We start from the raw sequence: 26,294 nt of genomic DNA, 5'->3' as shown, positions 1-26,294 counted from the left end.
CTTACACACATGCTTAACAGCCCATGTGCTTGAAGTTAATTAAGTGCCTAATTGCTTTTCTGAATGTGGGCCTGAATAGGGATGGACTAAAGCATGTACTTCAGTTCTCAGTTAAATTGCATCCTAAAAAGCAACCATTTTCCTAACCCTTCACCTCCTCTTCATCCTTGCTTAATTTATTTCATTCCTGCGACAGCCAACTCATCCCTATGTTTGCGTAACAAAAATCCAACCAAAACAAGTTATGGCCTCTTCATACTAGCTCTAAATATACTTGTAAATAGCTGTAATTAAACCCAGAAATCTAGTAATGTGGCATTAATTAGCCCAATGGAGAACTGAGAGAGAAATGTGGTTTCTGAGGCAGTAAAATTCTGGGCCCTGGAATACAAGACACACCAATCAAAACCTGGCTCAGAAGGCCTCTAGGAAATACTCAACCTTGTCAGAACTGGGGGGGGGGATTGGCAGAAAATTCAGGTTCACCAGAACTTTTTCAGAAGTGCAACTGGTCGCTTTTCTCGGCGGGTGGCTGGGCTGCTGGTGGGAGAGGGCGAGGAGGGACCCGCTGCCCCGGGCAGACACTCCCTGTGGGTGTGGGACAGCGGGGCTGGCCCAGATTACAAGTACCTTTGCCAAACAACGCAGAGCAGCAATCCGCCACGGGTTCAGGTGATTTAAACCACGTCACCTTTGCCCCACAGGTTTCCTGCCCGAGGAGGGCTGGGGGCGGCCGGGTGCCGGCCAGGCTGCTGCCGCGGCAGGGGCTGGCTGACCCATGGGGATGGGTGGTGTGCCCTGCCTGGGCTGTCCTGGCTCTGCTGGGCACCATACCAGTGCCAGCACCGGGCAGCCACCGGCCGTGGGCACCAGCCTCCGGCCTGGGCCTTGCTGCGTGCGACAGGGAGGAAGGCCGGCAGCCGAGCGAGAGGGGAAGAGAAAGGCGGAGCGGGGAGGAATTGCTTGCCTGCAACGTCTCGCCAAAAAAACCCGTAAGAAAGAAAACCGACTTCCACAAACCCTCTGGAACATCTCCTTTTTCCCCAAATGATACAAAACCCCGACGAAGACCCATATCTCTGTGTTGCCGTACGGCTGAATTCCTGCTCCCCAGCTAATCCCAAGCTTTGCTTCATTCTCCCGCACAGCTCCCCGGTGCCCGTTTAGCACCGGACCCCAGAAACGCTCCTGTTAACGGGTGTTAAAAACCATTATTGTGCAGCTAAAACGGACGGGCGACTCGGCCACGCGGCTCCTTTTAGCGAATAAAGCAGCGTAACCGTTGACCTCATGCTTTTCCTGCTCCGTGCCAGGGAAACCCCCTGCACGATGGGGTTTGCCGGGACCCGCGGCAGGACGCCGGCTCTGCCGCACCTCCGGCTGTCCCTCCGCAGCGCTCCTGTCCCGACAGGAGCTGCTTCCCCGGCCGAGGGCTGTCGCGACATGTGCTGCCCTGCCGTGCCAGAGCCCAGTACTGCAGGGCGGGGGACGGCTCCGCTCCCGCTGCTGCGGGAGAGGCGTGACGGCAGCGGGGTAACGTCATCATGACGAGGGCGCAGCACGGGGTGAAAGAGGCAATTAATTAGGCGTTCATCCACTACTGCACGCAGGCAGTGCGTCACTTGTGCTCATACAGCAAATACTGTGGCGTTAAGCTCTCCAGTTCTTTGTTACCATGGATTGGTGATTAACTTCGGCTGAGATCCCCTCCGGCTCCTTCTAGCACCTGGAAGCGCCTCTGCTGAGGTAGCTGCCAAAACTCTCCTGCAGCCCGCAGAGACAGAAGCAGGTACTGCTGTGCCTGCTATAAGACAGGCTATGACAAGTGGGATATACCACATACTGGAGAAAAAACACTTCTCTCAAAGACCGTTCCATGTTCAACATGTACTCACGTGAAGAAAGTGACTCCTTTCACAGTACATCCCCAAACTTACCCATATTTAAGCCTGTCTTATAGCAAGTGACTTTCCCCTTCTTCTGGTTCTCTCAGCAGCCTGTGAGGCTGCCTGGCACCTTGCCGACCTCCTCTGGGAGAACCTTGGTTTGCAGAGGCAGCAAGCCTGAATCTCATCTGTCTGGAATTTCTGCTAAGGACTGATGTTTGAAACACCTGCATGGTCATCGCATGGCCGGGGAATGCTGGCATTGCCTGCTTGGTGGGAAAAACAAAGCTCCCTCCAGTCACTGGTAAGTCTTAGGATACATAACTCTCCACAAAGTTTACACAGTATTGAACCGGACTGTACACTTTGCCAGCACAATGTGGATTCCTACTTGAGCTCATGCTGTGCATTATAAAATCTGTTCTCCTACATTTGGTGATTGACCAGTAAAGTGTATTTACCCTGTAACATACTGAATGGGTGTATGTGTAAGACAAGGCTTTGACTAAGTGGAAACGTTGGCAAGAGGAAGCATGGATTGTCACATTACCACACTGCAAACACCAAAGTGCCCCCAGTCTGTTTATCGTCAGAGAAACTGGCAAATCACTTAAGTGATGCATAGAGATTAGATTATACAAGGAAAAAAAAGATGAGGGAAACTGCCAGAAACGGGAAGGCTGGAAAATAGAGTATTTTGTATTAATAACATTTACGGCCAAATAATATCCTACACTGTGACTCTGTAGGCACCAAACCGTCATTGGAGCAAAGAGCAATCAATAAACTGTATCACCACAGAAGCTTTTGCTATGGCACACACGTGAAATTTCCTGATACCTCCCAGCCTGCCTGGAAAGCTAGCTTGAACCTGAGCCCCTGCAAGATCACGAAGTCTCCATCTCTGGAAAAACCTTAGGCTAGTTCCTTGAGCTGTGTCTTCTGCTACAGTGGTAGCAGCCATCACTACAGCTGCCAGAGAAACCTATGGACCACCCAGAGGACCTGCTGCACAGCAGACTGATACACACCTGCTTCCAGAGGCAGGTAAATGTTAAGATCTATTTCAACAGAAATGCAGTAGGCACCTCTAGAAACCCAGGCCCATCTGCAGCAGGGATTGCAGAAAAGGAGCTGTCATTGCCCTGCACTGTGTGCTTCTGTCCCTTGTCCCCCCAAACTGCCTGCAGGCAGCTGAGCTCCTGTCCTGGCAGAGACTGCAACTTTCCTGGGCTCTTGGGGAACACCTAAGAGCCTAGGTGGCCCTGGGATTAACCCTGTCCCATGCGCAGATTACTCAGGGATCTGCTACAGAGTGGAGCTCGGTGGGACAAGGTAGGGTCCCTTGACCCCACCAAGCACTGTGTGCCTGCTCCTTGGTGATGCCTTGGTAATGATGAACTGTTGAGGAGCAGCTGCTAGAGCCCAATTACGGGTAATATCTCAGCAATTTGGGGATCTGCAGAGCGGTCAGTTCGGATATCCACACAACCGAGGCTGCTCTGTGTCTGCAGTAAAGTGCACCAGGCTGCTGGCAACCTGCTCTGACTTTGTGCACTCCTGATGCTGGCTGTTCCCAGTGACTCTGTCTGATTGCCCTATTGCACCACCTGGAAGGCATCACTCTGACAAGTGTGGACAGGCTGCTGGGATGGGGAGATGTCACTGGTGTGAGGGCTGCTGGGGCAAGAGCTGCTGCTGCTGCATGCAGTAGGGTACCATACCATGGCCATCTCCTCCTTACACAGCCCACACGAGCCTTAAATCAGTCACACAGACTCCAGGAAGCCCTGTGAGAGCAGTGTGGAGCACCTGAGCACAGCAAGCTGGCCAAGGCTACTCTGCAGTCAGGTCTTGACTCTTTCAAAGCCACGTGGCAGACCTACACTGCGAGCAGGTGGGTACAGGGCAGGGTGGGCATGCTGAGGGCTGCTGGGTGGGAAAGGAGCTGCTGTGCCCCTTTCCTCAGCTGGGTACTTCACTGAAGGCCTTTGCCTCCTCCGCTCAAGCCTGTTGAGGACTTCACCCACGCCCTGAGCTCTGCTCCAGTCTGCTCCAGTCTGCCATGAGTTAGGCTACGTGCCTGTGGGTGCTCTTATGGTCATGGCTTCCTCACAAATGATCTCCCCAGCACCATTCTCCTCCTCCAGACCTCTCCCAGAGAGGCCCTTCCTCCTTGGCACAGAAAACCAGAAAGCAGCACATCCCTGTGAGTTAGCAGCGATGACTGTTGGACATGATCTGGCTCACGATTCCTCCTAGTGCTCTTGCTCCCTCATGCAAAGGTGCAAAGTCCAGCAACATCCCAGCAGCCCTGAAGCCCTGCCAGGCAAGGGCACCTGCACAAAGATGTTCCGCCTGCCAAATTCAGTGGTAACCCACGCTGTCACCCAGGCTCTCCTCCTCACAGAGAGGTCCTGGGACAAGGAGACGGGTGCCACTGGGCTGGGTTACTTGGGTCCTGCATAAGTGCAATGCCAGAGGTGGATAAAGCATTTCAGACAGTGTGGGGCCACAGCTAAGGTCTGTTGCTGACACTCTTCTTGCTGCTTTCAGGTCAACCACCCCATATGACAGAGGGACCCAGTGGAGTCCAGCAAGCCCCAGCCACTGGGGTGGCAGATCCACCAACTTGTCCAAGGGACCCAGGGCTAGACGGGAGATTCGGCTGCCGAATCTCACAGCATAGAGCGAGAGAGGCAGCGTAAAACCACAGCAGCAGCTCCTGGGGAAGAAGGTGTTGGGAAGAGAGGGAGGTGGAGCGTGTGCACAGACACACGGGCACACACAGAGCTTGTCACTGGGCCTCCCCAGGAAACGTGGCCCTCTCAGCCCGTCCTCACTGAGGCAGCGGACCCGTGCCTCCAGAGCAGTCAGCAGCTCCTCCTGCTTGTGTCTCACCTCAGTGTCCAGCAGTTATGGCAGGGAATATCTTGGGGCTTTGGAGAAAGCAGCACTGTGCATGTCATGCTATCTGATGCATCTCCAGAGGCAGAGGTGACAGGCACGCTGCTTTGGGCAGCCTCAGGAACCACAGCACCCCGCATCCACCCATCCACCCACAGCAAATAGGAAAGTTCCCAAGCGAGGGGGAGTGGTTGATGCATCCTGAGTGCAGGAAAATGCTCTAAGCCTGGGAAGGGTGGTCAGTCCCCAACCCTGGTGAGCTGTGCATTTCTACAGCAGCTAGGCTTCAGAAGGTGGAGCATCTAGTAATGAGCAGGGAGAAACTGGCCAGTGTACTGGATAGCATCCTTTTGGTTTCTTTCTCACCTGTTGTGTGTGTTGAGCACACTGACATATTGACTGCTCAGGTGCCTTCCTGAAGCCTGGAAATCCCTGAAGGGCAGGGGTAATTTGACATCCCTGTCTTTTACCTAATTGCTCTACAGCATGCTGCTCCCCAGCTGGATCCAACAGATCTGCTGCTCACTGAGTTGCCGTGGAGCGGCAGCGTGTGGGGATCCTGCTGAGCCCCCAGGGGCCTGGGTGCGTGGCAAGGAAATGCTCTCAGAGAGGTTGGCCTGCAAGGGGCAAGGGTGCATGAACTTATGTTTAAGCAAGACGGTGGCTTGAATGAGACTCAAGGAGAAAGGCACTTGAGGGCAAGTAGGGGAGGAGAAAGATACATTTGGATCACCACTTCACACCATGGTAAACTTCACACACAAATTCGGTCCTGACAGCTGTAGTTATTGTTTCTGAGTAAGTGGGGCATTGTATTCTTAGTCTAGGTGGTACTGTCTTAAAATGTGTCCTAGCCCATGTCACTCAGGGAAGGCGACAAAAAGGAGCGACTCTGCTTGTCTCCAGGCTTCTCTAATGATCCGAGCTAGGCAGTTGTAAAGGTACCGTGTCTGCTGAGACCCTGCTGGCTTGGTGCTAGTGGCATGGGGACTTATGGAAGGGGACAAGCAACTGCTGACAGTGAGGAATTCACCCTTCTCACCAGGGCTCCCAGGCTGGCCAAGAACTGCAAAGTTTCATCCAGAAAATTGCATACTGTTAATCAGATTATCTTGTGTTTTACCACTGTAATCCAAGCAACCAAGTGTGCACTCTGATGGTAAAAGGCCATTCATCTTGTGCAAGATGGATCCAGCATCTGTGGAGCTCTATTTCTTGCCACCTTGCCTTCTTCTCTCTAGGGGACTTAATAGTTGTACTATTGCTTGTGTGCACTGAGTACCAGAATAGCTGCGCTGGCTGGATCCTACTGTAGACAGTGCTGCAGAGAGCATCCCTCAAAACAGATAGGTCTGCATGACCTTGGCTAGCATGCAGCAAATGGCAGCAGGTCTTTCTAGACAATCATGACTACAGTCAGATAGCTCTGTTCAGGCATACTATTGCAAACCGAGCTCCCCATATCTCTTTGCATACCTAGAACTTGCCTCTTGGCCAGCTAGATGTCTCTCATTTGCCGTGCAATTTCTAAGGACTGAATTCTTGTGTCCTTAACTTCCCTGTTTAGTGTGCAGAAAAGAGAGCGCTGGGGATTCCAACAGCTAGCGGGATGCAGAGTTAGTTATTGCACTCACCAAACTCCTTTGTAACCTCAGCCATAAAGTAACACTTAGGAGTCAGTTTTACAGCGATCACATGCAGTCTAACTGGGGAGAAGCAATAAGAGGTTGGTTCGGCTGTGGGCTTTGCTTGCAATTATAAAAGACTTCTTTGGGGAGCTAAATGGGTATGTAGTTTTTAATAGCTGAAGATTCTCCCAGGAGTTGGAAAGGCCTTTTTTTTGTTTCTTTCTTTACTTCTTTTAATAAAGACAACAGCAGCTGGAAGCATTTCCTTGAAGATAGCCCTTAGCAGTTTTTCTTTTGCTGGGGTTTTGTCTGGGGAGTGGGTGGAAAGGGTTTTTCCCCCGCTGCAGGAGAACAAAACATTTATAGAATGGTATTTCTGAGCAGATTTAAAGGGATGTTCTGGTTTTATATAACTTCTATGTTTAGCAGAACATAAATATTTTAGTGGAGTACAGTTATTGCACTGTAACGGTCTGACTCCCTCTGCCTTCAGTAAAAAAAAAAAAAGCAGCAGATTGGCCTTTCTTTGTAAATACGTAGTTTTTGTTACATACAAATATTACCTAGGGATAAGAACCAGGGTACACCCTCAGCTGGCTCTCCGGCTGCAGAGTTTCGCCTGGGCAGCGGCCCCCCAGCACCGGTGCGATCGCCCCGCAAGCAGCTCCGACACCCTAAAAAAAAAGAAAAACGGAGGAAAAACAAACCAGCACCGCGGCGCGGCCGCCAGGGGGCGCTGCAGTAGCGCCGAGCGCGGCCGGGTGGGGGGGGTCTGGGGGGGGGTGCGGAGTTGGGGGGTGAGGGGGGAAAAGGGGGGTACGGGCTGAGGGGTGCAGGCTTCCCGCCGTGCCTGCAGCCTGCTCCTTGGCGTTGCCTTAAAGGGAGGTGCTTGCCCTCTCTCTCTGGTAAATCCGCGTCGGTTTTTACGGGTTGGCCGGCAAATGTCGCCTGTGGCAGAGTTGCCAAAGGGGCTGCCGAGCCCTCAGGAGATTTCCGGTTCTTTGGTGAATCTGGGCTCTGTTCCCTACAGAGGAAAACATTGCAACCCCATTCGCTCCAAACCGTGAAACAGTAAATATGGCAAGGCCAACTGCAGTCCCCCCCCAAAATAATGGCATCGAGGACATTAAGACTGACAGACAGGAGCAAATCAAAGCCACTTCTTTGACAAGACAGAGGTTTTGGGAACAATTTAAAGAGTAGCTGAAAAAGTAGCAAAATACATTCTTTCACAGGGTGTACGGGTGCTTAGCCCTGAATGGTGGTAGCAGCTTTGCCTCCTAACAGCGCTTAGGAAACAGGAACTTCCTTCAGTGGATGGCATCCGACATCAAAACCTCAAGACCGATCCTGGCTTTGCAATGGGCCTCCATGCACCAGGGATTTCCAAAGTCAGTCACCAGAGAGAACGTATTGTTCATGTGCCTGGTGCTCACCGTGGGTCTGGGTGAATCACAGACATACTCCATTCAGAAAGCTCCGAATTGCTTACATGCATATTTTAACTTCTGCTTGAAAACCAGGCTGGAAACCGCTGCATGAAATAGGCAACAAATCTCAGATTTGTTTTCTTCTAACGCTGAATAAGGACCTTCATAAAAGGAAGGGAGCCAGAACCATCCTGAAAACTGGGTTCCCTTCGCTTTGCTTTGCTTTGGAGCCCAATAAGCAGCTTTTCTTGGTGCTGCCTGGCCTGCCCCTGAGCTGTGAGGGTAGACATCCACCTCACCTGTGACTTTTGGGTGGCTGGCTGGTACTAAAAGGATGCTTTCATGCTGATTATATAGGTTAGGAGACTCATATAGCCTATTGTCCAACTGCTTGCCTGAAAGCAGGCCCTGCTCCTGCCAGAATGCCTTTGGTGGGTGCCTATAAGGCCAATGAGTAGGTTTGTTATAGTCTTGTACACTTTGAGGAGGAAACTGTTTCTGTGATGGAGCAGAGTATCAGAAGGGGTAACGGGAGATATGGGGCTAGTGGGCAGGTCCCACAGAAGGAAGCAGTGGGAGAGGAGGATATGCTTTATATGGGGAGAATCGAGAGCATTATGGTGGAGAGGGGGGAGTCAGTGGGAAGGGGAAGTGGGAGATATGGGAGTAGTTAGTTTGTGGCTGATTGGGGAAACTGTGGTAGAGACAAGGTGACTGCGGCTGCTGTAGGAAGGGGATAGTGTGTTGGCCATGCTGGCGAGTTGAGTACATTACTGCTCATGCCACTCACTTGACTGTGTCATCCTTGTAGAGCTTTCTTTTCAAGTTTATGCAGCTCTTTTATCCCAGTTGTTTGTTCCAGAACTGAGGGAGGAAATTACACCCCTTAACAATTAATCTCAACATGGAACTCTTGAGTACTCCCTTGTTTGCAAACAACAGGCCCAGAGCAGGGTTTTTCTACATGTTGGTGGGTGAATTGTTGGCACTGGGCAGAACTGGGAGCTCTAACAGTTTGGGAGTGGTTGTGTGAACAGGACGTTGGGCAGAATGGTCTGGCACCCTTTGCTGTGCCAGAGCACATTACAGCTTGCTGGTTGTGCCAATACATCCACTGATCCTGAAAACTCAGCTCTCCAAATCAGCCATTCCCAGTGCTCATGTTCAAGACGTGAAAGAAAATGAAATAGCAAATGATGCAAACTGCTCCCTCTATCATACTGCAGAAATGGACCTAGACTGGTCTGGGATTTCAGCAGCTATTTGGAGCAGTGCCTAGATGTGGATAAAGACACACCTTGTTGAAGTTCAGATCCAGATAATAGAATTGGGACTTACTCATACTTCACCATGGCAAAATCCACAGGGAGGGGATAACCAAGAGAGCTAACTTGTGATTTATTCCGTCAGGAAGGAGGGCTGTTTCTCTCTCCCTTTTCCCCACATAAACTGCTTGGCTCTCCCAGTCTTTGCTCCCCTGTACCAGCCGAAGGCTGGTGGGAGCTCTCCATGGGGCTGCACAGAAGCTATGCACCCAGAACCTCTCTGTGGTCTTATCTTTCCCCTCTTGAGTGTTCCAGCTCCCTGGTCTGCAAGAGAGAGTTTCCACAGAGACCATGATCCCAGCAGTTTTCCTTGCTCAACTGATTTGTCTGCATGACAAGGCCTTACCAAGGGTACGTGTGATTTCTGAGAACTGAGAAAACACCAAAAGCATGGTCATATGTCTTGGTGGTCAGTGCTTGATGTTACACTAGTCCAGTTGTGGCTAAACTCTGAACCAGTCTAGTTTATCTATTCAGTAATGCTGCTGTGCAATTTTAAGGAATAGGGGGCACTCTTGGGAATACTCAACTTAGGAAAACCTTTTCTGCATTTCAGGGGCATGAGAATCTTTCACATGTGTCTAACACCAGGACCAGAGGCTGACAGGACCTCTGCCCCTTCTTCAGGAGCCAAATTGGATATACTTGTGATGTGAATGTATTTTTATTGGCATTAGCACAGGTGCACTGTTGCATCTCAGCAAGGCAGAGGGGCTATTTTCAAACTGTTGATGCAAAACAAGCTGAAACAACAGCATCCATCAGACTACCAAATTGTCATTCACAAGAAGTATGGAGGCAATTTTTGTTTAGATAAAATTTGCTGGTAAGACAGCAATGAACACGAGATATTCAACGTTCTAATAAAATAGTAATGCTGCAAGCTCAGCGGCTCATGAAACATTTACAATCTGCAGCTAGTAAAGTGCAAACAGGAGATTTAAGCACTGCTGTTGCTAGATGGATGGAAACCAGTCACAAGATTAGCAAGAAGATTATTCCACACAGGTTAGAATGAGGTTCATTAAATGCCTATCAGTCCCCTCATTTGCTGTAGGAGACAAGGAGAGCTGTAGGATTGCACCTGTTGAAGCAGTGCTCATCTTCAGTGCCAGTGTTAAGCCAAATGAGCTCTTCTCTTCGGCTTCTCATTTCTTTTGCTTCTCTTGTCTCCCTGCATCAGAAGTTTGCAGAAGCAGTATTACCAGTGCACTCGCGGGGTCCTATTCTCTATACGTGAAACTAATTAGGTACCACACTTGCAGCAGGCGCTGGAGGGTGGGATGAAGAAGAGGGCACAGTCAGTAGCCACAGAGCTCTCCGTAAATTCAGGGAAGCAGTGTAAGTAAGGAGAATTCACACACTTCCAACCCAGGTAAAAATTACTCACCAGGCAGATGATTTTATCCACTGCTTGTTTGGTGTTTAACCTTTGCTCTGGCCTCATTTTATCATGGGCTACAGTAAATTGCAATCATTACTGTCATACCTAAGTGCTTCTCCACAGCTCCTTTGCAAATTATGGGTAAAAAGAAGGGTGTTGGATAAGATCAAACAGGGAAGCACCCAGATGCCATCTTGTGTAAAACAAGCAGCCCTTGCTTTTTGGTCTCTTAGCTGTACAACAGGGCTCATTCACCAGCCTACTCTGCTTCTTTAAATCTGGCCCATAATTAATACAATTTGCATTTTAAGAAGAAACCCTGAGGTTTTCTGGACCGCTGAATGTGGGAGAAATTAAACAAACTAACAAAAAAAAATGTTTTAAGCAGTAAATCTGCTGAGGGAGGAATCATCTTTTTCTGGGTGCAGTATCCATGAACAATGCAACCCTGTGCGTTTTTAACACTCTAGTAATACAGGCAATAGCAATAATGGACTTGGGTGAAATCCCGATCCTGTTGCAGTTAAGAAGTTCTGTTAGCCCTTGTTACAGTCTGTGCCTGTCACACACTGTAAGATTTCACCCTGTGTACAGAGATAGATACAATATTCTCTCAAATATTAACATAGGTTTTGACTAGCAAGAAGAGACATGTCTGCGCTGTGTGTGGCAACAGAAAGATCACAGAATTATTTAATTTGAAAAGCTGGGATCCATGTATTTTAGGACTATTCTCAATCCAGAAATACATAGTAATGTCAATAAATCCTAAAATGGGAACCAACCCTGCGCCCGGTTCCTTGAACATGCTTCTGAGAGTAATGGTTGAAGAAGAGGGCCCGTGGTTTTGGGGTATGAGAGAAAAATAGGTAACTTCTATAACAGACAGTAAAGAAGGCAAAAGCCTTATGCTTTTGCAAACAGGTGTAGAGCCTACTTAAGCTCGCAGAAGATCAGTGTCTGAATGGCAGATCAAGTTATCCATGACACTTCTATGAATTGCTGCAACAGGTAAGGGTGGTTGGAGTTGCTAAATGTAAGGGATGGAAGTTTCTGAAATGATGCAGTTGCCAGCAGTACGAGTGGTACAGATTGTATCTGTACTCACAATGAGGAAGCAAACTTGCAGAGGTAAAGCAAACAGAGGCACTGAAGCTGAAACGGTAAGGTGAGAACAATGATCTCAATGCAATGTGATGGCAGTAAAGTTCAGGCTTTGGGAGTTTTGAACTTATTACCAGCTTAATTCCTTTCATGAGACAAATATGGAGGGAAGGATAAAATAACCTCTATTCTTGCTGGCTGTAGACTGTGGAAAGTTTAGCATACAGAAGGCAAATAAACTTTAAACAAAATTAGTAAATAGCTTCTTAGGGTGAGGTTACAGAGATTTTGAAAGTAGCATAGCTGAAGTTGTCATTTTAGCACCTCAGAAATAGACCTGTTTTAGGGAAGAAGAAAAACCTTGGGAAAATCCAACATAATGATGATAAGTTCAAGTACTTCTGAAAGTCAGTACAGGCTTTACAGTATTCCTCTCATGCTGTATTAGCTGGTCCTCCTCTTATAAAACATTACATTAAGGAAATGCAGATGAGAAGGAATCAGCCAACTGAGGAAACTATAGCATCTCTGCCATTTAAAAGGGCTAAAGAACTGAACTGAACTTTGTTCCTGTTGTTGAAAAGTAATTGTTATGAAAAATGAAGTGAAAACATGAATGATGTTTTAAATAAAAATATTAATTTAAAAAAGAATTTTACTGTATTTTTAAGATTTTTAAAAAAACTTCATGTTTTACTTGTTGCTGCATTTTCAGTTTTCATTGAAAAATGAAATCCATTTTTTTCAATAATAAATGTGGCTGAAAAAAAACACAATAGCCAGCAAACTTTTTGTAATGTTATGGAAAATAGGGTTTCTGGCCAATTCTATTAACCTGATTAAGTCAGAGCAAACAGAATGGTCAAGTCACTTATTACAGCTGCATGTTCTTTAACTCTGTGTTGCAGTTATGGTGTCCTTTGATCGAACCCCAGCAGCGTTTTTCCCAGCTGTAGTTGGACTTTTCCTGAACATAGGACAACGTGGATAAAACTAAGTATGTCTCCTCTGCTTCCAGGATTCAGGCTATGTCTCCATGAAGTATTGCACCACACTGTGTAGATCTACCAGTACACTGAGTTATAGCTCCCAGTTTTCTGCATAAGGCATTGACAGAAATGTGTTTACTCTCTGAACTCCCAAATCACTTTGAAGGCTGGGACTGGTAATCTAAAATCCTCAGACTGAGCAAAGTAAAACTGAGTACCTTTAATGATGTTTCTTTGCCTACTGGAGATTGTCTCTTTCTAGTGGCTGCTTGCGGAGTTCCTGTGTTTGATCTCAATGAAACCAAGCAAGCTCCCCCTCCACAGGACTGTTTCTTAGTGGTTTCACTTCCAAACTGCTGGAAGAGAGCAATGAAGATCACTTTTTAACTTTCCACATTTTAAATCATGCAAAACTATCCCAGAATTTAGGGGCAATGCTGCTTGGCAATGGTGCTGAAGCAGGGACACGGGGACCAGCCTCAAGGACTACTTCAGAATCACACCAACACTTCACAGGGATTTCCAAGGAAAATTCTGTGTATGGACTTTAAATGCTTCACATTTCTCCAAGCTCACTTTGAAATCTAATAGCCAAACCATAAAGCTGTAGCTCATGCTCTTAGCTATTACTATTACTGCTACCAATATTATTGATATTAATAGTAGTAGAAACTTCTGGCATATGATGTGTCAAAGTAACTCTTTTCATCCTTTGACAAGCTTATAGAGCTTCCTTTTAAATGAATGATATTTTGGTCAGTGACTCAAGTAAGCATGCCTAAAGGCTACCTTTAAAAGCAGAATATTGTTAGCATATGGCGGAGAGAGTTTGTCTGCTCTGCTTGGGGAAAGCAGGCTACCTGTGTAATTATTTCCTTAGTGAGTCTGCATAAAACTTCTATTGCATTTAATTCAACACAAAACAATTTCTATATTTCATGTCATGGGTAGGAATGAAAATGGAGATAGTTCATCAATGCTGATATGTGATATAAAAAGAGCTGAGAAGCCAAGGGTATGAGAGTGCATAAAAATGTTTTGTGTCCTGACCAGTACATTGCTTAAAAAAAAATTTTACAATCAGCCCCAATTGTTCATTCTTCCCATGCAGAAGATACTCACATATTCATTTTTAAAAGGGCAAATCAACCATAATTCAGTTTATAAACTGTGAAGCTGGTTGCGAATGTCTGGATGAATATTCATTAGAATCTCTTAATCTGCCATCGACTGTGATTCATTAGGCATATGTAAATATCACTCACTTTAATTGCCCCTAAACTGACTTAACATAATATTGTCATTAGCAAATTATTAGTTATTTGTGTAACTAATGGTACATTATGATGTACGCGTTAAATCGCCAAATATATGATTACAATTATGATGATGTTTTATGCTGGGTGCTTTGTAAACTATTTGATGAAATATAATGCAGCCAAATCAAATCTGGTATGTTAATAGGACAGTTGTGGAACTTTATTATTATATTTCTACACCTTGGTGACTGCTGTAATACGTGAGCCTTTACCTCACCCCGTGCTTCGATGGACCATGGATCGACTTCACTTTCCATATCCCAGTCTGGCATGACATTCCCATGCCTGCTTACCCCATGTTTTACCTAATGAACTCAGTTCCAGTTAATTATTGGTGAAAGTGCCCTAGGTTGCTGTGCTAAGACCTTTTCACTGAATGGCTGGGGGAGGGAGCAGAGAAGATGGTCTTTGCAGTGTGAAACGTTAATGGGCCTTGCTGGGGAGTGCTGGTGTTGAGGTAGCAGCATGGGACAGGCTTTATTCCAGTGCCTGTAACCTGCTTATTTCTCTGTAATCTATTCGTGTATCAGGGTTTTGTATTCTCCCTGCCTCCTAACTCGCTGACTCCTACTCACCTGTGTAATGCGAAGTTTTGCTGGGATTGTTTGACGCGCACACACTCTCCGGCATTTCCAATAGTTACACATCGAGCAAGCAGCTTTAAAGATGATGATGTTATGATGGCAAAGCCTTTGGTTAACATTGTTAAAAGGTTTTTAATTACAAGGCTAATAATAACAGGAGTGTGTTTGTGCAAAAGGGATGAATGGTATCCTCAAAGGCTTTTATTGGATCTTGTGTCTAAATGTAAATGTATTTATGAGCATGTTAACATTTATAGTCCCAGGAAGTTAAGAAAGGACCAGTTTCTGTTGCCACAGATTTATTCAAGTTGCTTTTAATATGACAGTTACTTTATTTCTTTAAAAAGACCTTATTAAGGCACATTTACTAGGAACTAATGAAAATGTAATGAATATGGATCTGGTCACAAATTAATACGAGGCCTCTGAAGGAACATCCTGCATCACTAAGTGGTTCTCCAGCCATTCCCACCAGCCGTGCTGCTCTGCCTGGGACCTCGCACCTCAGGTCCTGCAAATCGGACTATACCTGCAGTCAGTAACGTGGAGGCAATTTCTATCAGCTATACTTCTGGCCTTCCAAATTAAATAAGACACTTACCTGTAAGGTGAGTAGATGGAGATGTCATGAATGTTGAGGGAACTTTTCCACTGAATTCAAAAGACTCTGGGACAGATGCAAAACATTGCATGTTAAAAAAATGGACAAAAGGCATGGGAAACAGGTGCTGATGATGCAAGACAGAACTATCACATCGGAAACCTGGTTCAGGGGGCTTTATTTACTTGGAGTGTTGACTAAACTTAACTAAAGCTGCATTTTTCCACTAATTTGGCTAAAACAGTGCAAAAAGCACGTAGAAATTATTTTGATGTGACCCAGATTGTATTGATTTAACTTAATTCAGTTAGAAATAGGTTTATGCTAAACCACAGGGAAAAAAACACATTTGGAAAGCAAAGTAAAAGTTTTCACATGGGACTGTGTACTAATTTAATGGAAATAGCCCATATTCTTATGCAGACATTCCCTAAAAATTGTTGGTATCGGGTCTGACCCAACTCCCAGGTGTACAGCAGACCTTTGAAACCAATCAAGAGAGTTCAGATACTGTTCAGTGGGTATTTGCAAGAAACTCGTGGCAAATTAATTGCAGAATAATTCACCTAAATTATTGTTGGGGTAATTTTGAATAATGAATCAAGCAGGAAAAAAGGACATGTTATTACATAATTTGTTCCCTCCTAATAGAAACATTAATAATGCTCAATAAGGGTAAAATAAATTGCACTTAGAGATTACTTAGCCCTATCTCAAACCTCACTGAAGGCAGTGGGAATGGTCCTCCAGGTCTGGTATGGACAGAATATGAAAGAAAGAGAAGCAGAAGATGGGCTGGGAGAGGGGCTATGGTAACAAATATATTTCCAAGGCAGATATAAATGTCAGTGGGCGATGAGCTCTTCAGGGAGGGCAGCTGGCAAACTGACCTCCAGTTCTGTCCTTTGAACACTCCATTCCAGTATCCTCTGAGCTCTGCAGACTGTCCCTATGATTTCAGGAGCTTGCTCCTGAGGGCTGGAAGCTTTCGGGGGGTGGAGCAGGAGGAAGAAAGTAAATGGCCCTGGGGGTCATGCATGGTGCTGCCGCCCGGGACCCCAGACCCATTTCCAGCTCTGTCACTGCAGTGCTGGAAAACCTTGGATGGATCAGACTTTGCTTCTCCTCCTGTAAAGCAGAGATAGTGGTGGGAAAGAGGCACAGGCTTGTAGATGCAAAATAAGCTGGTTTGAGAGATTCCAGGCAACCGCTGTGAATTGTACATCTGAAATAATCTGGGTTAACTTTTTTGGAGGGTTTTCTTCCTGTGTGGATGATTTTGTGGATCTACAGCCATACCAACGTTCCATCAATGCCACAGAGGAAGAGGGTTTCATCAGTACAAGCGCAGGGGCTGAAATCTCTTTCAGGAAAGGTACGTGGAGCTACTTTGTAGGAGGCCTACTTAATCAAGAGCTCACATATAGAAGTGAATTGACTGTGGCCGAGTTCATGGGTAGGACAAGAAGTTGGCATTGATGTTAGTTGTTAACCAAAAAAGAAAACAAGGAAACAATGTTTTTATTGCATTAGAACGTTTGGGTTGCTTGTTAGAATTCTTTCTGGTTAATAAACCACCTGCCAGATTAAAATGTCATAACAATAAAACTACCATAGTGTGATGATTAAATACAATGTAAGGCTGATTTTAAATATGAGTGCTTACAGCACTGGTAAGAGGTACACACCTGAAAAATGTACTTATCAGTAGAAAGAAAAATGTCTGGGAAACGAACATGTAAAACAGATAGCATAAAACATAAATGGCTTACTGAAATGGGAGCATTAGAAGAAATTTTCCTGAGGTGATGCAGTACGTTACTCGTAAGACATTCATTTTGGTGAGATGACAGGGCTAGCTGTGCGCATTGAGGAAGGCTTGAAAGGCTAATGTGGCTTAGGCGGGTTCTTACACTGACCTCCTGCACACGGGCAGGAGCTGCAAGTCCTTGTTGGCCATCTCCTCACCTCCTACCTGCCTCTGTCTTACTTGGAAAAAGAGGCTGGGTTTGAACTCTTAGAAGAGTGGTAAGCCTTCAAAAGCTTAAAAGGACATTTTACCTTTCTGGTGCATTTGGAGCACACCTGCAGGACCTACTTGCTGTTGTCCCTCTCAGGTGTTAGACACATCAATGCTAACGTCACCATGGTGCTTCTTGGAGGTGCTTCTTTCCTTGTGGGAGGCAATTTTCAGTCATTACAGAAGGTAAGCGCAGCAGTCCCTTGGGAGGATATATCTCACTTACCCACATCCAAAAGCATGTACATAGGCTGAATCTGACCACATTTGTAGGATGGGCAATGAGGATGCCTCAGATGTCTAGAGGCAGGTAAGTCTGTGTCCTATGTAGAGGCATGAACAATTGTGGGTAGGGAGAGAGTTGGGGAAAGAGGAACAGACTGGGTAATTAAAAGAGATTTAAATTGCTTTGGATCCTTACTATGATGGACATCTCCTGTAACTTGACCAGTTTTCAAAGTAGCTCACACTGCCTCAGCATGTCAGCTCAAACCAAGGTGCCTTGTATACACAGCCCAGAACTTCTTCTTGTTTGCTCCTATTTTTTATACCAGGGCTTGCAAATGGCTCTCCTGTTATACCAGGGCTCTCCCCAGGTCCTGCAACAAAGGCTTTGACCCCCATATCTGTGTGGGACTTGAAAAATCCCTTTAGGCTGCTCCAGTCACCTTGGTTTATAGTTTCCCAACAAGATGAGATATGGTGCTCCCTGCTATTACACAGGAAAAAGATCCAGCTTCTAGGCTCTATTTTGTGAAAAAAATATCTGACCTGCGCCTTTCTCGTTGTGCAACTTCTTGTGACATTCTGCTCCATGGAGGTGAAATGGTCTGGATTAAACATACTCTTAAAATATGGACAAAAATGAAAAATTACTATGTGGTTTGAAACCGTGTCTGGGGAACATCTGCTGCAGTTTATGGAGAAGGTATGGAGTGAAGACCTGACCACATGTTAAAGACCTGCTGGTACTTTCAGTCCTTGGCAAGCAGGTGGGAAGAAGCAGAGGGGAACTGCTAGGGCTGCTTGTCATCAGGGTCTCTAGGGTGCCTCCAGCTTCAAACCAGCTCTCCAGATCCAGTTTCTAAACATGTGAAATCAGGACAATGATATTTTCTTGATCTTGTAAAGCGCATCTTTCAGATCTATGGCTTAAAAGTACAATATAAAAGCTGCTCATTATTATAATGATCCTTTTTGTTAGTACATATGCATAAACATCTAACTTCAGGTTGCTTTTCATGATGAATACTTGAAGTGGCAATGCAATGGCTGTAGCAGTTTCTACAGAACTTGGCATTAATCTAAGAAATTAGGACATCACCGTAAATATATGTCCATCACGGAAAATTTGCACCAAGGTTCACAGTTTGGCTTATGAAGAAATCTTTTGAGAGCCAAGCTTGCAGACCTTACAGAAACAGGGACTGAGCCAGTGCCATCACACCGCTTACCTTGTCTGACCAGACAGAAGGAGTCTGTGTGCCTGGGGAGTTTGAATCACCCAAAATCAAAATCCATTAAGTTGCGATACATTTAAACCCGTAATTGCTGCAGATTAGAATTCAGCTGAGAACTTTGCATAATGCCAAGAGGTGACCTTTTTCCTGAGGTGCTCTCGCGCAATTGTTAGGACCTTGTAACAAATGCCTAGCGCCATTTAACGAAGGAATGACATATCTCTGATATGCAAATTTTTACAGCGCAGCAATTAAGCGGTTTAGAATTTTACGACAGTGTTTGGGCTTTATACAACAAAAAAAGGGCCAATAAAGGGCTGTGATGGATGGGCTAATCCCCACTGGAAATATACCATGTAATCTCATGGAGACAATGCATTATGGATAGCATTGTGATTATTGGTTGTTAATATCTCCCCCTCCTCCTCCTCCCACCCCTCCGCTCCCCGCAGCCTCCCCCTCCCCTGCTCCCGGCCCTGATGAAAACTGCATGGCTGCCACATTGTCGGGGGCACAGGCCTGGGATACAGATGGGGAAGTTGGGCCACTGCAATCTGCTGCGCGCACGGGCGACAGTGAAAAGGGGGCTTGCGGCGAGGCAGCTTGTCAGCAGGGGACGGGGCTGAGGGCCATATGCCTCTCTTCTTCTCCCTTCTGTCGCCGAGTCTGCTGCCGCATCCTGCTGTCGGGGGACACTTTAATGATGAACATGTTTTAAACAGTTTTGCTTACCTAGCGACAGCTTTTCGGGGAGGGGGGTCTTAATTAGACACCTTCCGCAGTTGTGGGTTGTGTTTTTCTGCAGGCGTCCATCCGTCCGTGGGTGCGTCCGCTGCCCTCCCCCCTGCAGCAGGGTGCTGGGTGCAGCTGGGGTCCTTGCGCCTCGCCATCCCCCCCCGCCACAAAGGGCACATCGCTCTTACTCCGCGTGCCGTTAGCTGGCCATCGCTCTCCTCGCTGCTTGCCATTGCCATCTGAAGTCTGCTGTGGAGCTGGCGGAGGCCTTTGTAGCTGAGCGTGTTCTTCACGTGCAGAATTTGCACGGTTTCAAGCGTGGTGAGAGAGCTGCGAGAGGGGCTGATCCTGCAGCAGGAGGACGTCCGCCTCAGAAACTTGATAGCGAGATAAGAGCTTGGAATTTTAACTCAGTTTTTAAAAGCAGCTTGTAAAATTAAAAGGAAAAACCATCTCTGACTGCTGTTTGGAGTGCCAAAGTAAAGTAATTTAAAGCTTGAAGTCACTCTCTTGCTGTTTGTTCACTGTCTTAGAGAGTCAAATAAAGCTTGTTTTTTACCTTTTTTTTTCCCTTGATGTTTTATACCCTTGGTTAGAACTGCTACTGCAGTACTTTTTTGGGAGAAGGGAATAGGGGACTGGGAAAAATGGTTCCTATTGTTTATTTAAAGGGGTTTTTAGGTGATCAGAAATTCCATCAGTATATGTTGTGGCCAAAGTTAATAAAGATCAGTTTTACAAAGAAAAATTCTGACCTGGTTGCCCTTCCTGTGGAAAATCCCTTGGCGGGGGGTTCTGGGAAACAAAACCAGCATGGGGATTCCCTGGCAGGGATCCCTAAACTGGCAAGCCTGTGGGGCGGGGGGAAGGGAAGTGGGTTTGCTGGGGCAAATACAACCCCTCCAACAGCACAGGGGCCTTCCACCAAGTGTGATTGACCCCTAGGAACTACAGAAAGCAGAACAGTTTGTGTGAAAGAAATTGTTTCAGCACTAGCTCTGATTTTGCATAACCTCTCCTTAAGGTCCTTTCCCTAAGAGTATCGAGCCCTCACACAGAGGAGGAGACTCCCCTCACCTCTGCCATTTGGCTAAGAGAGGCCCTGAGCAGGCATTATGGTGTGCCCCTCTTCTTTAAGCTCTCAGAGATTTGTCTTGTTGCTTAATCACCAAGCTTTGCCTGCCCTCTTCCTGACTATTTCAGTGAAAAAAATATTGAGGACAACAGCTGAAATAAACAGCTGGATAGACAGCTGGATAGATGGGTAGATAGCTGTATGGAGGGATACAAAGGTAGAGAGATAGAGACAGACAGACAGACAGATACTGTTGGGAACTATGTATGGACATGGATTTTAACCATCAAACAAGTCCTTTGCTAAGCTGGAAGCAGTCAACAAGAGCTGTCCTGCTTCAAACCTCAGACCCCAAATGAAGCTAAAACACTTCTTCTGAACCCAGCATGGGAGGCTAATTCCAGTCTTCAGAAACAAAACGTGGTGTCACACAGTAAATTTATTACAGGATGAGCCAAAATAAAAATCCCGCATGGCTGGTGGTTTGAGAATAACAACTTGGCAGGTATAAATTGGAAGCCCTTGGAACTTTGGGCTTTTTTGGACTTTTTAAATTTGTCTTTTTCTGCAAGGTGACAAATATCTTTTCTGAAAGCATCCATTTCTCTCTACAGCACGATGAAGCTGATCAAAGGAAAGGGAGCACTTCCTAGCAGTGACTCTGTCTGGCTTTGAAGAAGTGACATAAAAGAAGTGAGAGAGCCCTTGTAATCTTCATGTTGTAAAGTATGGCAGGCCATACAGAAATGCAACCCCTCATAGGACAGGTGAGAGGCTGTGCTAAAAAGATGAATAAGTCATCTGAGTAGTAATTTCCACTTCGTCCCTTTCATTCCTGTGAGGAAGAGCCCCTTCACAAGGCACTGCAGCTCCTACGGATGGGGAAAAGGGCCCCAGGCAGGTTAGTCACTTTGTCCTTGGCAGACCTTGACAATGCTGCTTCCTTCCAGCCGCAGACCCAGACAACTTCCTACTTGGCAAATGCCTAACCTCATCTTCACCTGAGTCAAGACGATGCCTCTGCATCTTTCTCAGTTGCTACAACCCAGTGTCCAGCTCCTCATAAGAGGGATAACTGACCATGTGGCGTGGGGCACCACTCACTACTAGTTATCAGTTCAGCATTCCCACGATGGCAAGTGTAAAGTAGTGAAGCCTGGGAGCAATTACACATATGTAATTTCTGATCCTGAATGGAGCTGGAAGAACTTGGTGATATTCTGTGTTCTGTACAAATACTTAGTGGCACCCAGGTCATGGAACTGATGGAAAGCCTTCCCCTCACTGCCATCCATGTGTTGGTACAAGCAAATGATTGTGTTGGCAATGTGGTACAGCTTCATTGATTATAACAGTAAGGGATCCAAGAGGATGGTTGGTACTTGTTTAGAGTAATGGAAGTACCTAACAGTACTAACCAGGGAATGCCAGACAGCACTACCTTAGAGATGTCTTTAAGGATGGCAACAAAAATGAAGCTCTGACTTTAATATCTCCCGCTGCAAAATGGTAATAGAAACACTGAACCCCATAAGAAGAGAATGCTGTCCAGCTCCTGGGCTCCCTCAACTGTTTGGTAACCTCTGTGAAACTTTTGCATTAGGACTTGAATAACTAGAGCAGAGAAATGGTGAGCTGCCATGCCTGAATCTTCAAGGAAAAAAATCATCTTTTACCTGAGTCTAAAGAGAAGTGGACAGTGGTGTGATCAAACTTATATGTCATTTGGAGTCAGACAGATACCTTAGTGAATGTAACTATAAGGTTTTTCACAAAGTGTCCACACTGTTTGTGCACTCAAAAAATGTTACCTACAAGGTGCAATGGGTATCCTCAGTTTTTAAAAAAAACACTCAAGCCCCAAACCTAAGGCCACAATGGATCAGGTTTCCTGATGACTTTGCTAAGGTTAAAAGCTCTTTGTTTTCAAAGTTGCAGTGATTCAGACATGGAAATTATCTGAAGTTGTCGTACAAGATCGCCTCTTTTCTTTGCTTTAAACTACCTCAAAAGACAACTAGAAATTAAATTAAATCATTCCAAACAGTGCTTTGGAACTTGATACCACAGCAATCACAATTCACGGGTCACAAGATGATGTGCAGCACTAGAAAAAGGGGACATTGCTCATTTTGATCATCTTCATGTAATAAACCTTAATATACATGCAAATCCCATTTCTACCAAGATATGGTACACCTGCATCTTCAGTTAGCATTACTTTGTATTTTTCATTCTTGCATTTTGAGCAGCCGGTAGATGTCATAACATCACAGTTTCGTTTGCTTTTCTCAGGTGTGCATGAAGCCACTCTTCTTTCCTTGCTTGGCAAAACATGGGGCATTGGGAGAGTTAACCCCCATGATGGTGGTTGCAGAGAAACTGTTTCCATGGTCTTGAATAACAGAAAGGTATACCGGTGAAATGGGTTAGCCAGATCAGACCTGAGACAATTTCAGTGCTTCAAGCCAAATGAACTATTTCCTATTTGAATTATGAACAATGTAACTTTAGGCATTATCACAAAGCAATGTCAGTGCAGACTTAAAACTTTTGTCATTCCAGTGCCTGAACTACTATGCTGGCACACGGTAATACCAAAAGTGTGTTGTGCTTTTTTGAGGACCACAAATATGGACTAGACTGTGATCACCAGCTCCTTCTATTTCTAAGACAGCAAGGAAGGTGGCTATTTCAAAAAGAGATTGAACATAAATCAGTGTGTTTTCTCAGGTCAGTTAATTTTTTTAAGGGTTACTAGAAAGTTACACCATTACCCATGCTGCCACCCTGCGAATAACAAAGGTCTGAAAGAAAACCTAGGAAGGAAGATCAAAATGTCTGGGGCTTTCCAAATTCCAGAGATTATAAATAATATGTTTTGGTTTAAGAATAAGCAAATAGCAAATATGAAGAAAGCTGTAAGGAGGCTAGGTTGGTAACACTTCTTTCTGTAGTGGAAAGAAAGATGGCAAACTCAGCTAACCAAACAGTTAAGTTCTCCGAGAATGGTGTGGGAGACACACAACTTCATGTGGATTTCATTATCTCGGGACCCTGCCTAAGAGCCTGCCAGAATGATACAAATAAGAACAATACTGTGGGTTACAATGACATAAATTGAAATAATAATGAGTTTCTAATTCAAAACATAAACTAACCTCTAAATCGCTGCAACTGCAAAATAGGGAGTAGGTTATTCCTCTAAATGTTTCTCCAGGCTTTCTTTTTGCTGTTGTGGTGTAAGAGGGGATAGTGGGTCATAGTATCCTGTAATTTACCCAGTTTGGTAGTTTATGTGCACATCTTGATCAAATTTGGATCTGTTCATCTTTCATATCTCTATGTTTTTCTGAAAACCAAATCCATAACTCTACTATCCTGGTAATCTGGAACACACTATTATGAGTATCTGATTCTGGTGGTACCACCCAATCTGTATGTGTTGGAGAAAAAGGAAACAGGTTGGTGGTTATTTTTATCCATGCAAAAATGGAGCTTTTAGCTACAAAATTGCATGAGGAATGTTTTCCTGTTTCCTTTTACCTGCATCAGGTTTTCTTTGGTGTTATGTTTGGGGTATAATACAATTATGTTCACAAAGTTACTGTAGGCTTTTAATTACAGACAAGAAGGATAACTTCATTGCAAGCCAACAAACTTCATTATATTTTTAATCCATTTTTTTATGTCTCTGGATTAATTTATGGAGTCAGTGTTGTTGACTTCCCTCCTCCACAGTGGACGGAAAACAATTTATCGTTAGGATGATGGATGAGACAACTAGCTGGGGAAAAGTGACAAAAATAATGTGAAGACAGAATTTTTGCTCACGTAAATTCCCATAGTTCCCACTAACATCACACGTAAGCTGGAATGAGGAGGAAAATGTTAAGGTAAGGTTTTTCTGAAAGAAGACATTCAGGCATGGTAAGGTGAGTTAGCCATGAGGTGGGATGAAGATGTGGAGGCTGAAGTGGTTGCCAGCATCCCATAGGAAAGCGGGGCCAGCTGAGAAAGGCTTAACTGCAGTGCTCAGATCGTTTTACTTCCGAACAAGCGCAGCCGCGTGATGATTTAATGCCCTTAGATTTATGCACTCTAATTTCTTGCACTTTGTTAATTTGTCTCATGTTCCTGAACGTCCCGGGGTCTGCCGCGCTTAAACAGCTCATTTTTCTCCACCTCAGTCACAACTGGGTGACAGCCGCGGTGGCAGAGTGACAGAGAGGCAGGGTGGTGATGGATGGCAGGGAAGAAATGTGGGGGGAAAGGCCTGGGGAGGGCCGGGTGGGAAGGCGGAGGAGAACTGCATCCTCCTGCATCCCACCTCGGGGCACCAAGGCTCTGGCCTGCCACAGGGGCAAGGGCATCCTGCCAGCAGAGCCCGGGCCCGCCCACGCGTGTGCCGTGCCTGTGAGCGAGGCCATAAGCCCATGCAGTCAATAGATGGCACTGCTTGGTTTAGTGTTATTTTTTTGCGGGTTTGGGAAGAAAGGCGGGAAGTTGCCGGAGTTAGCGGCTTAGCCGGGCTCAGCTCTACCTGCTATGATTTTATGTAAGTAGCTGTTCTTAAAACAACCAAACAAACCCCTCCAAAAAGGGGCTTGTCTCCTCCACGCAGCACTGGACGTGGGCCAGCCTGCGGGCAGCACAGCAGCGTCCGAGCGCCACGGGTGACGACCTCCTTGTCCTCCCTGCGTAGGTAAAACCACAGCTCCCGGTTTGGGAAGAGCTCCTTTCCTCCTGCAAGCTGATCCCGTGGGAAATGTGGAGTATCCAGCAGGTCCCGAGGACTGGTCCAGGATTTGTGACTGCCATTCGGCTGCTGGGCACAGGAGCAGGGCAAGAGGGCTGCTGAACGGCTGGGGTGACCTGCAGGCACCTGGGGCGGGACAGGACGGGACGGGACAGACGGACTTGTGAGCTGTTAACAGCCCACCTGAGTCAAAGTGCCATCCTTGGCCCGTCCAAGAAGGCTTGCTCCTGGCCCGGATTGACTGAGGATACCAAAAATGGGTACAGCATCTGGAAAGTGTCTGCATTTTTTTTTTTTTTTTATTTTGCAAGAACTTTGCAAAATACCGAGTCAAAAAGGCTGGAAAAGTGGAACAGATATTTAGGATTGCCAGAGAAACTATCTAAGAAGGGTCTTCAAATATCTGGCCACTTCCATTATTAGCACAAATAATCAGGGATTTTTAGCCTCCATTAGCACAGCCCAGTGTCCTACACCCAGTTCTCATGGCTGTGAACCTTTCCCCCATCTCACTATGACTGCATCCATCCTTCCTAATGTTTGCTTGGCCACATTGCTCATGGCCAAAGGTATCTTTTTTTAATTAATGCATTCCCCATCATTAGTATGTGCAGGCATAGCTTGATGAGGTAATATTTACTGAATAAAATTTAGGCAAAATTCATCTGCAAAAGCTGCCTGTTTAGACGGTGACTGATTGATAAAACCATATTCATATATTATGTACAGCAAGGACCTATTTCCAGTCTATTGATACACATTTGTAGATGCTATTAAATGGCAAATATATTAATACCATTCAACAAATCAATTGTGTTAGGAACTAAATACATCCAATACTATTAACTTTATTTACTTTGCAGCAGGACCTGGGAAATCTTGTCAGAGATAGCACTCATTTTGCTAGGTGCTGTATGAATGCAAAGAAAAAAAGGTGCCACTGCTCTGCAGGAATGTAAGAAAACTTGCGTGTTGGAAGTAGCTTGAAGGCAGCCTCAGAGAAGCCCAAATGTGCTTGAAATCCCCAAGGCACAGCTAGCAGCTAGGTTTGGCCTCTCCTTCATTAGAAAATGCTGTAGCAGACCCAG

This window comes from Buteo buteo, chromosome 9 (assembly GCF_964188355.1).
Source record: "Buteo buteo chromosome 9, bButBut1.hap1.1, whole genome shotgun sequence".
Lineage (NCBI taxonomy): Eukaryota > Metazoa > Chordata > Aves > Accipitriformes > Accipitridae > Buteo > Buteo buteo.
Note: the sequence above shows the minus strand (reverse complement) of the source record.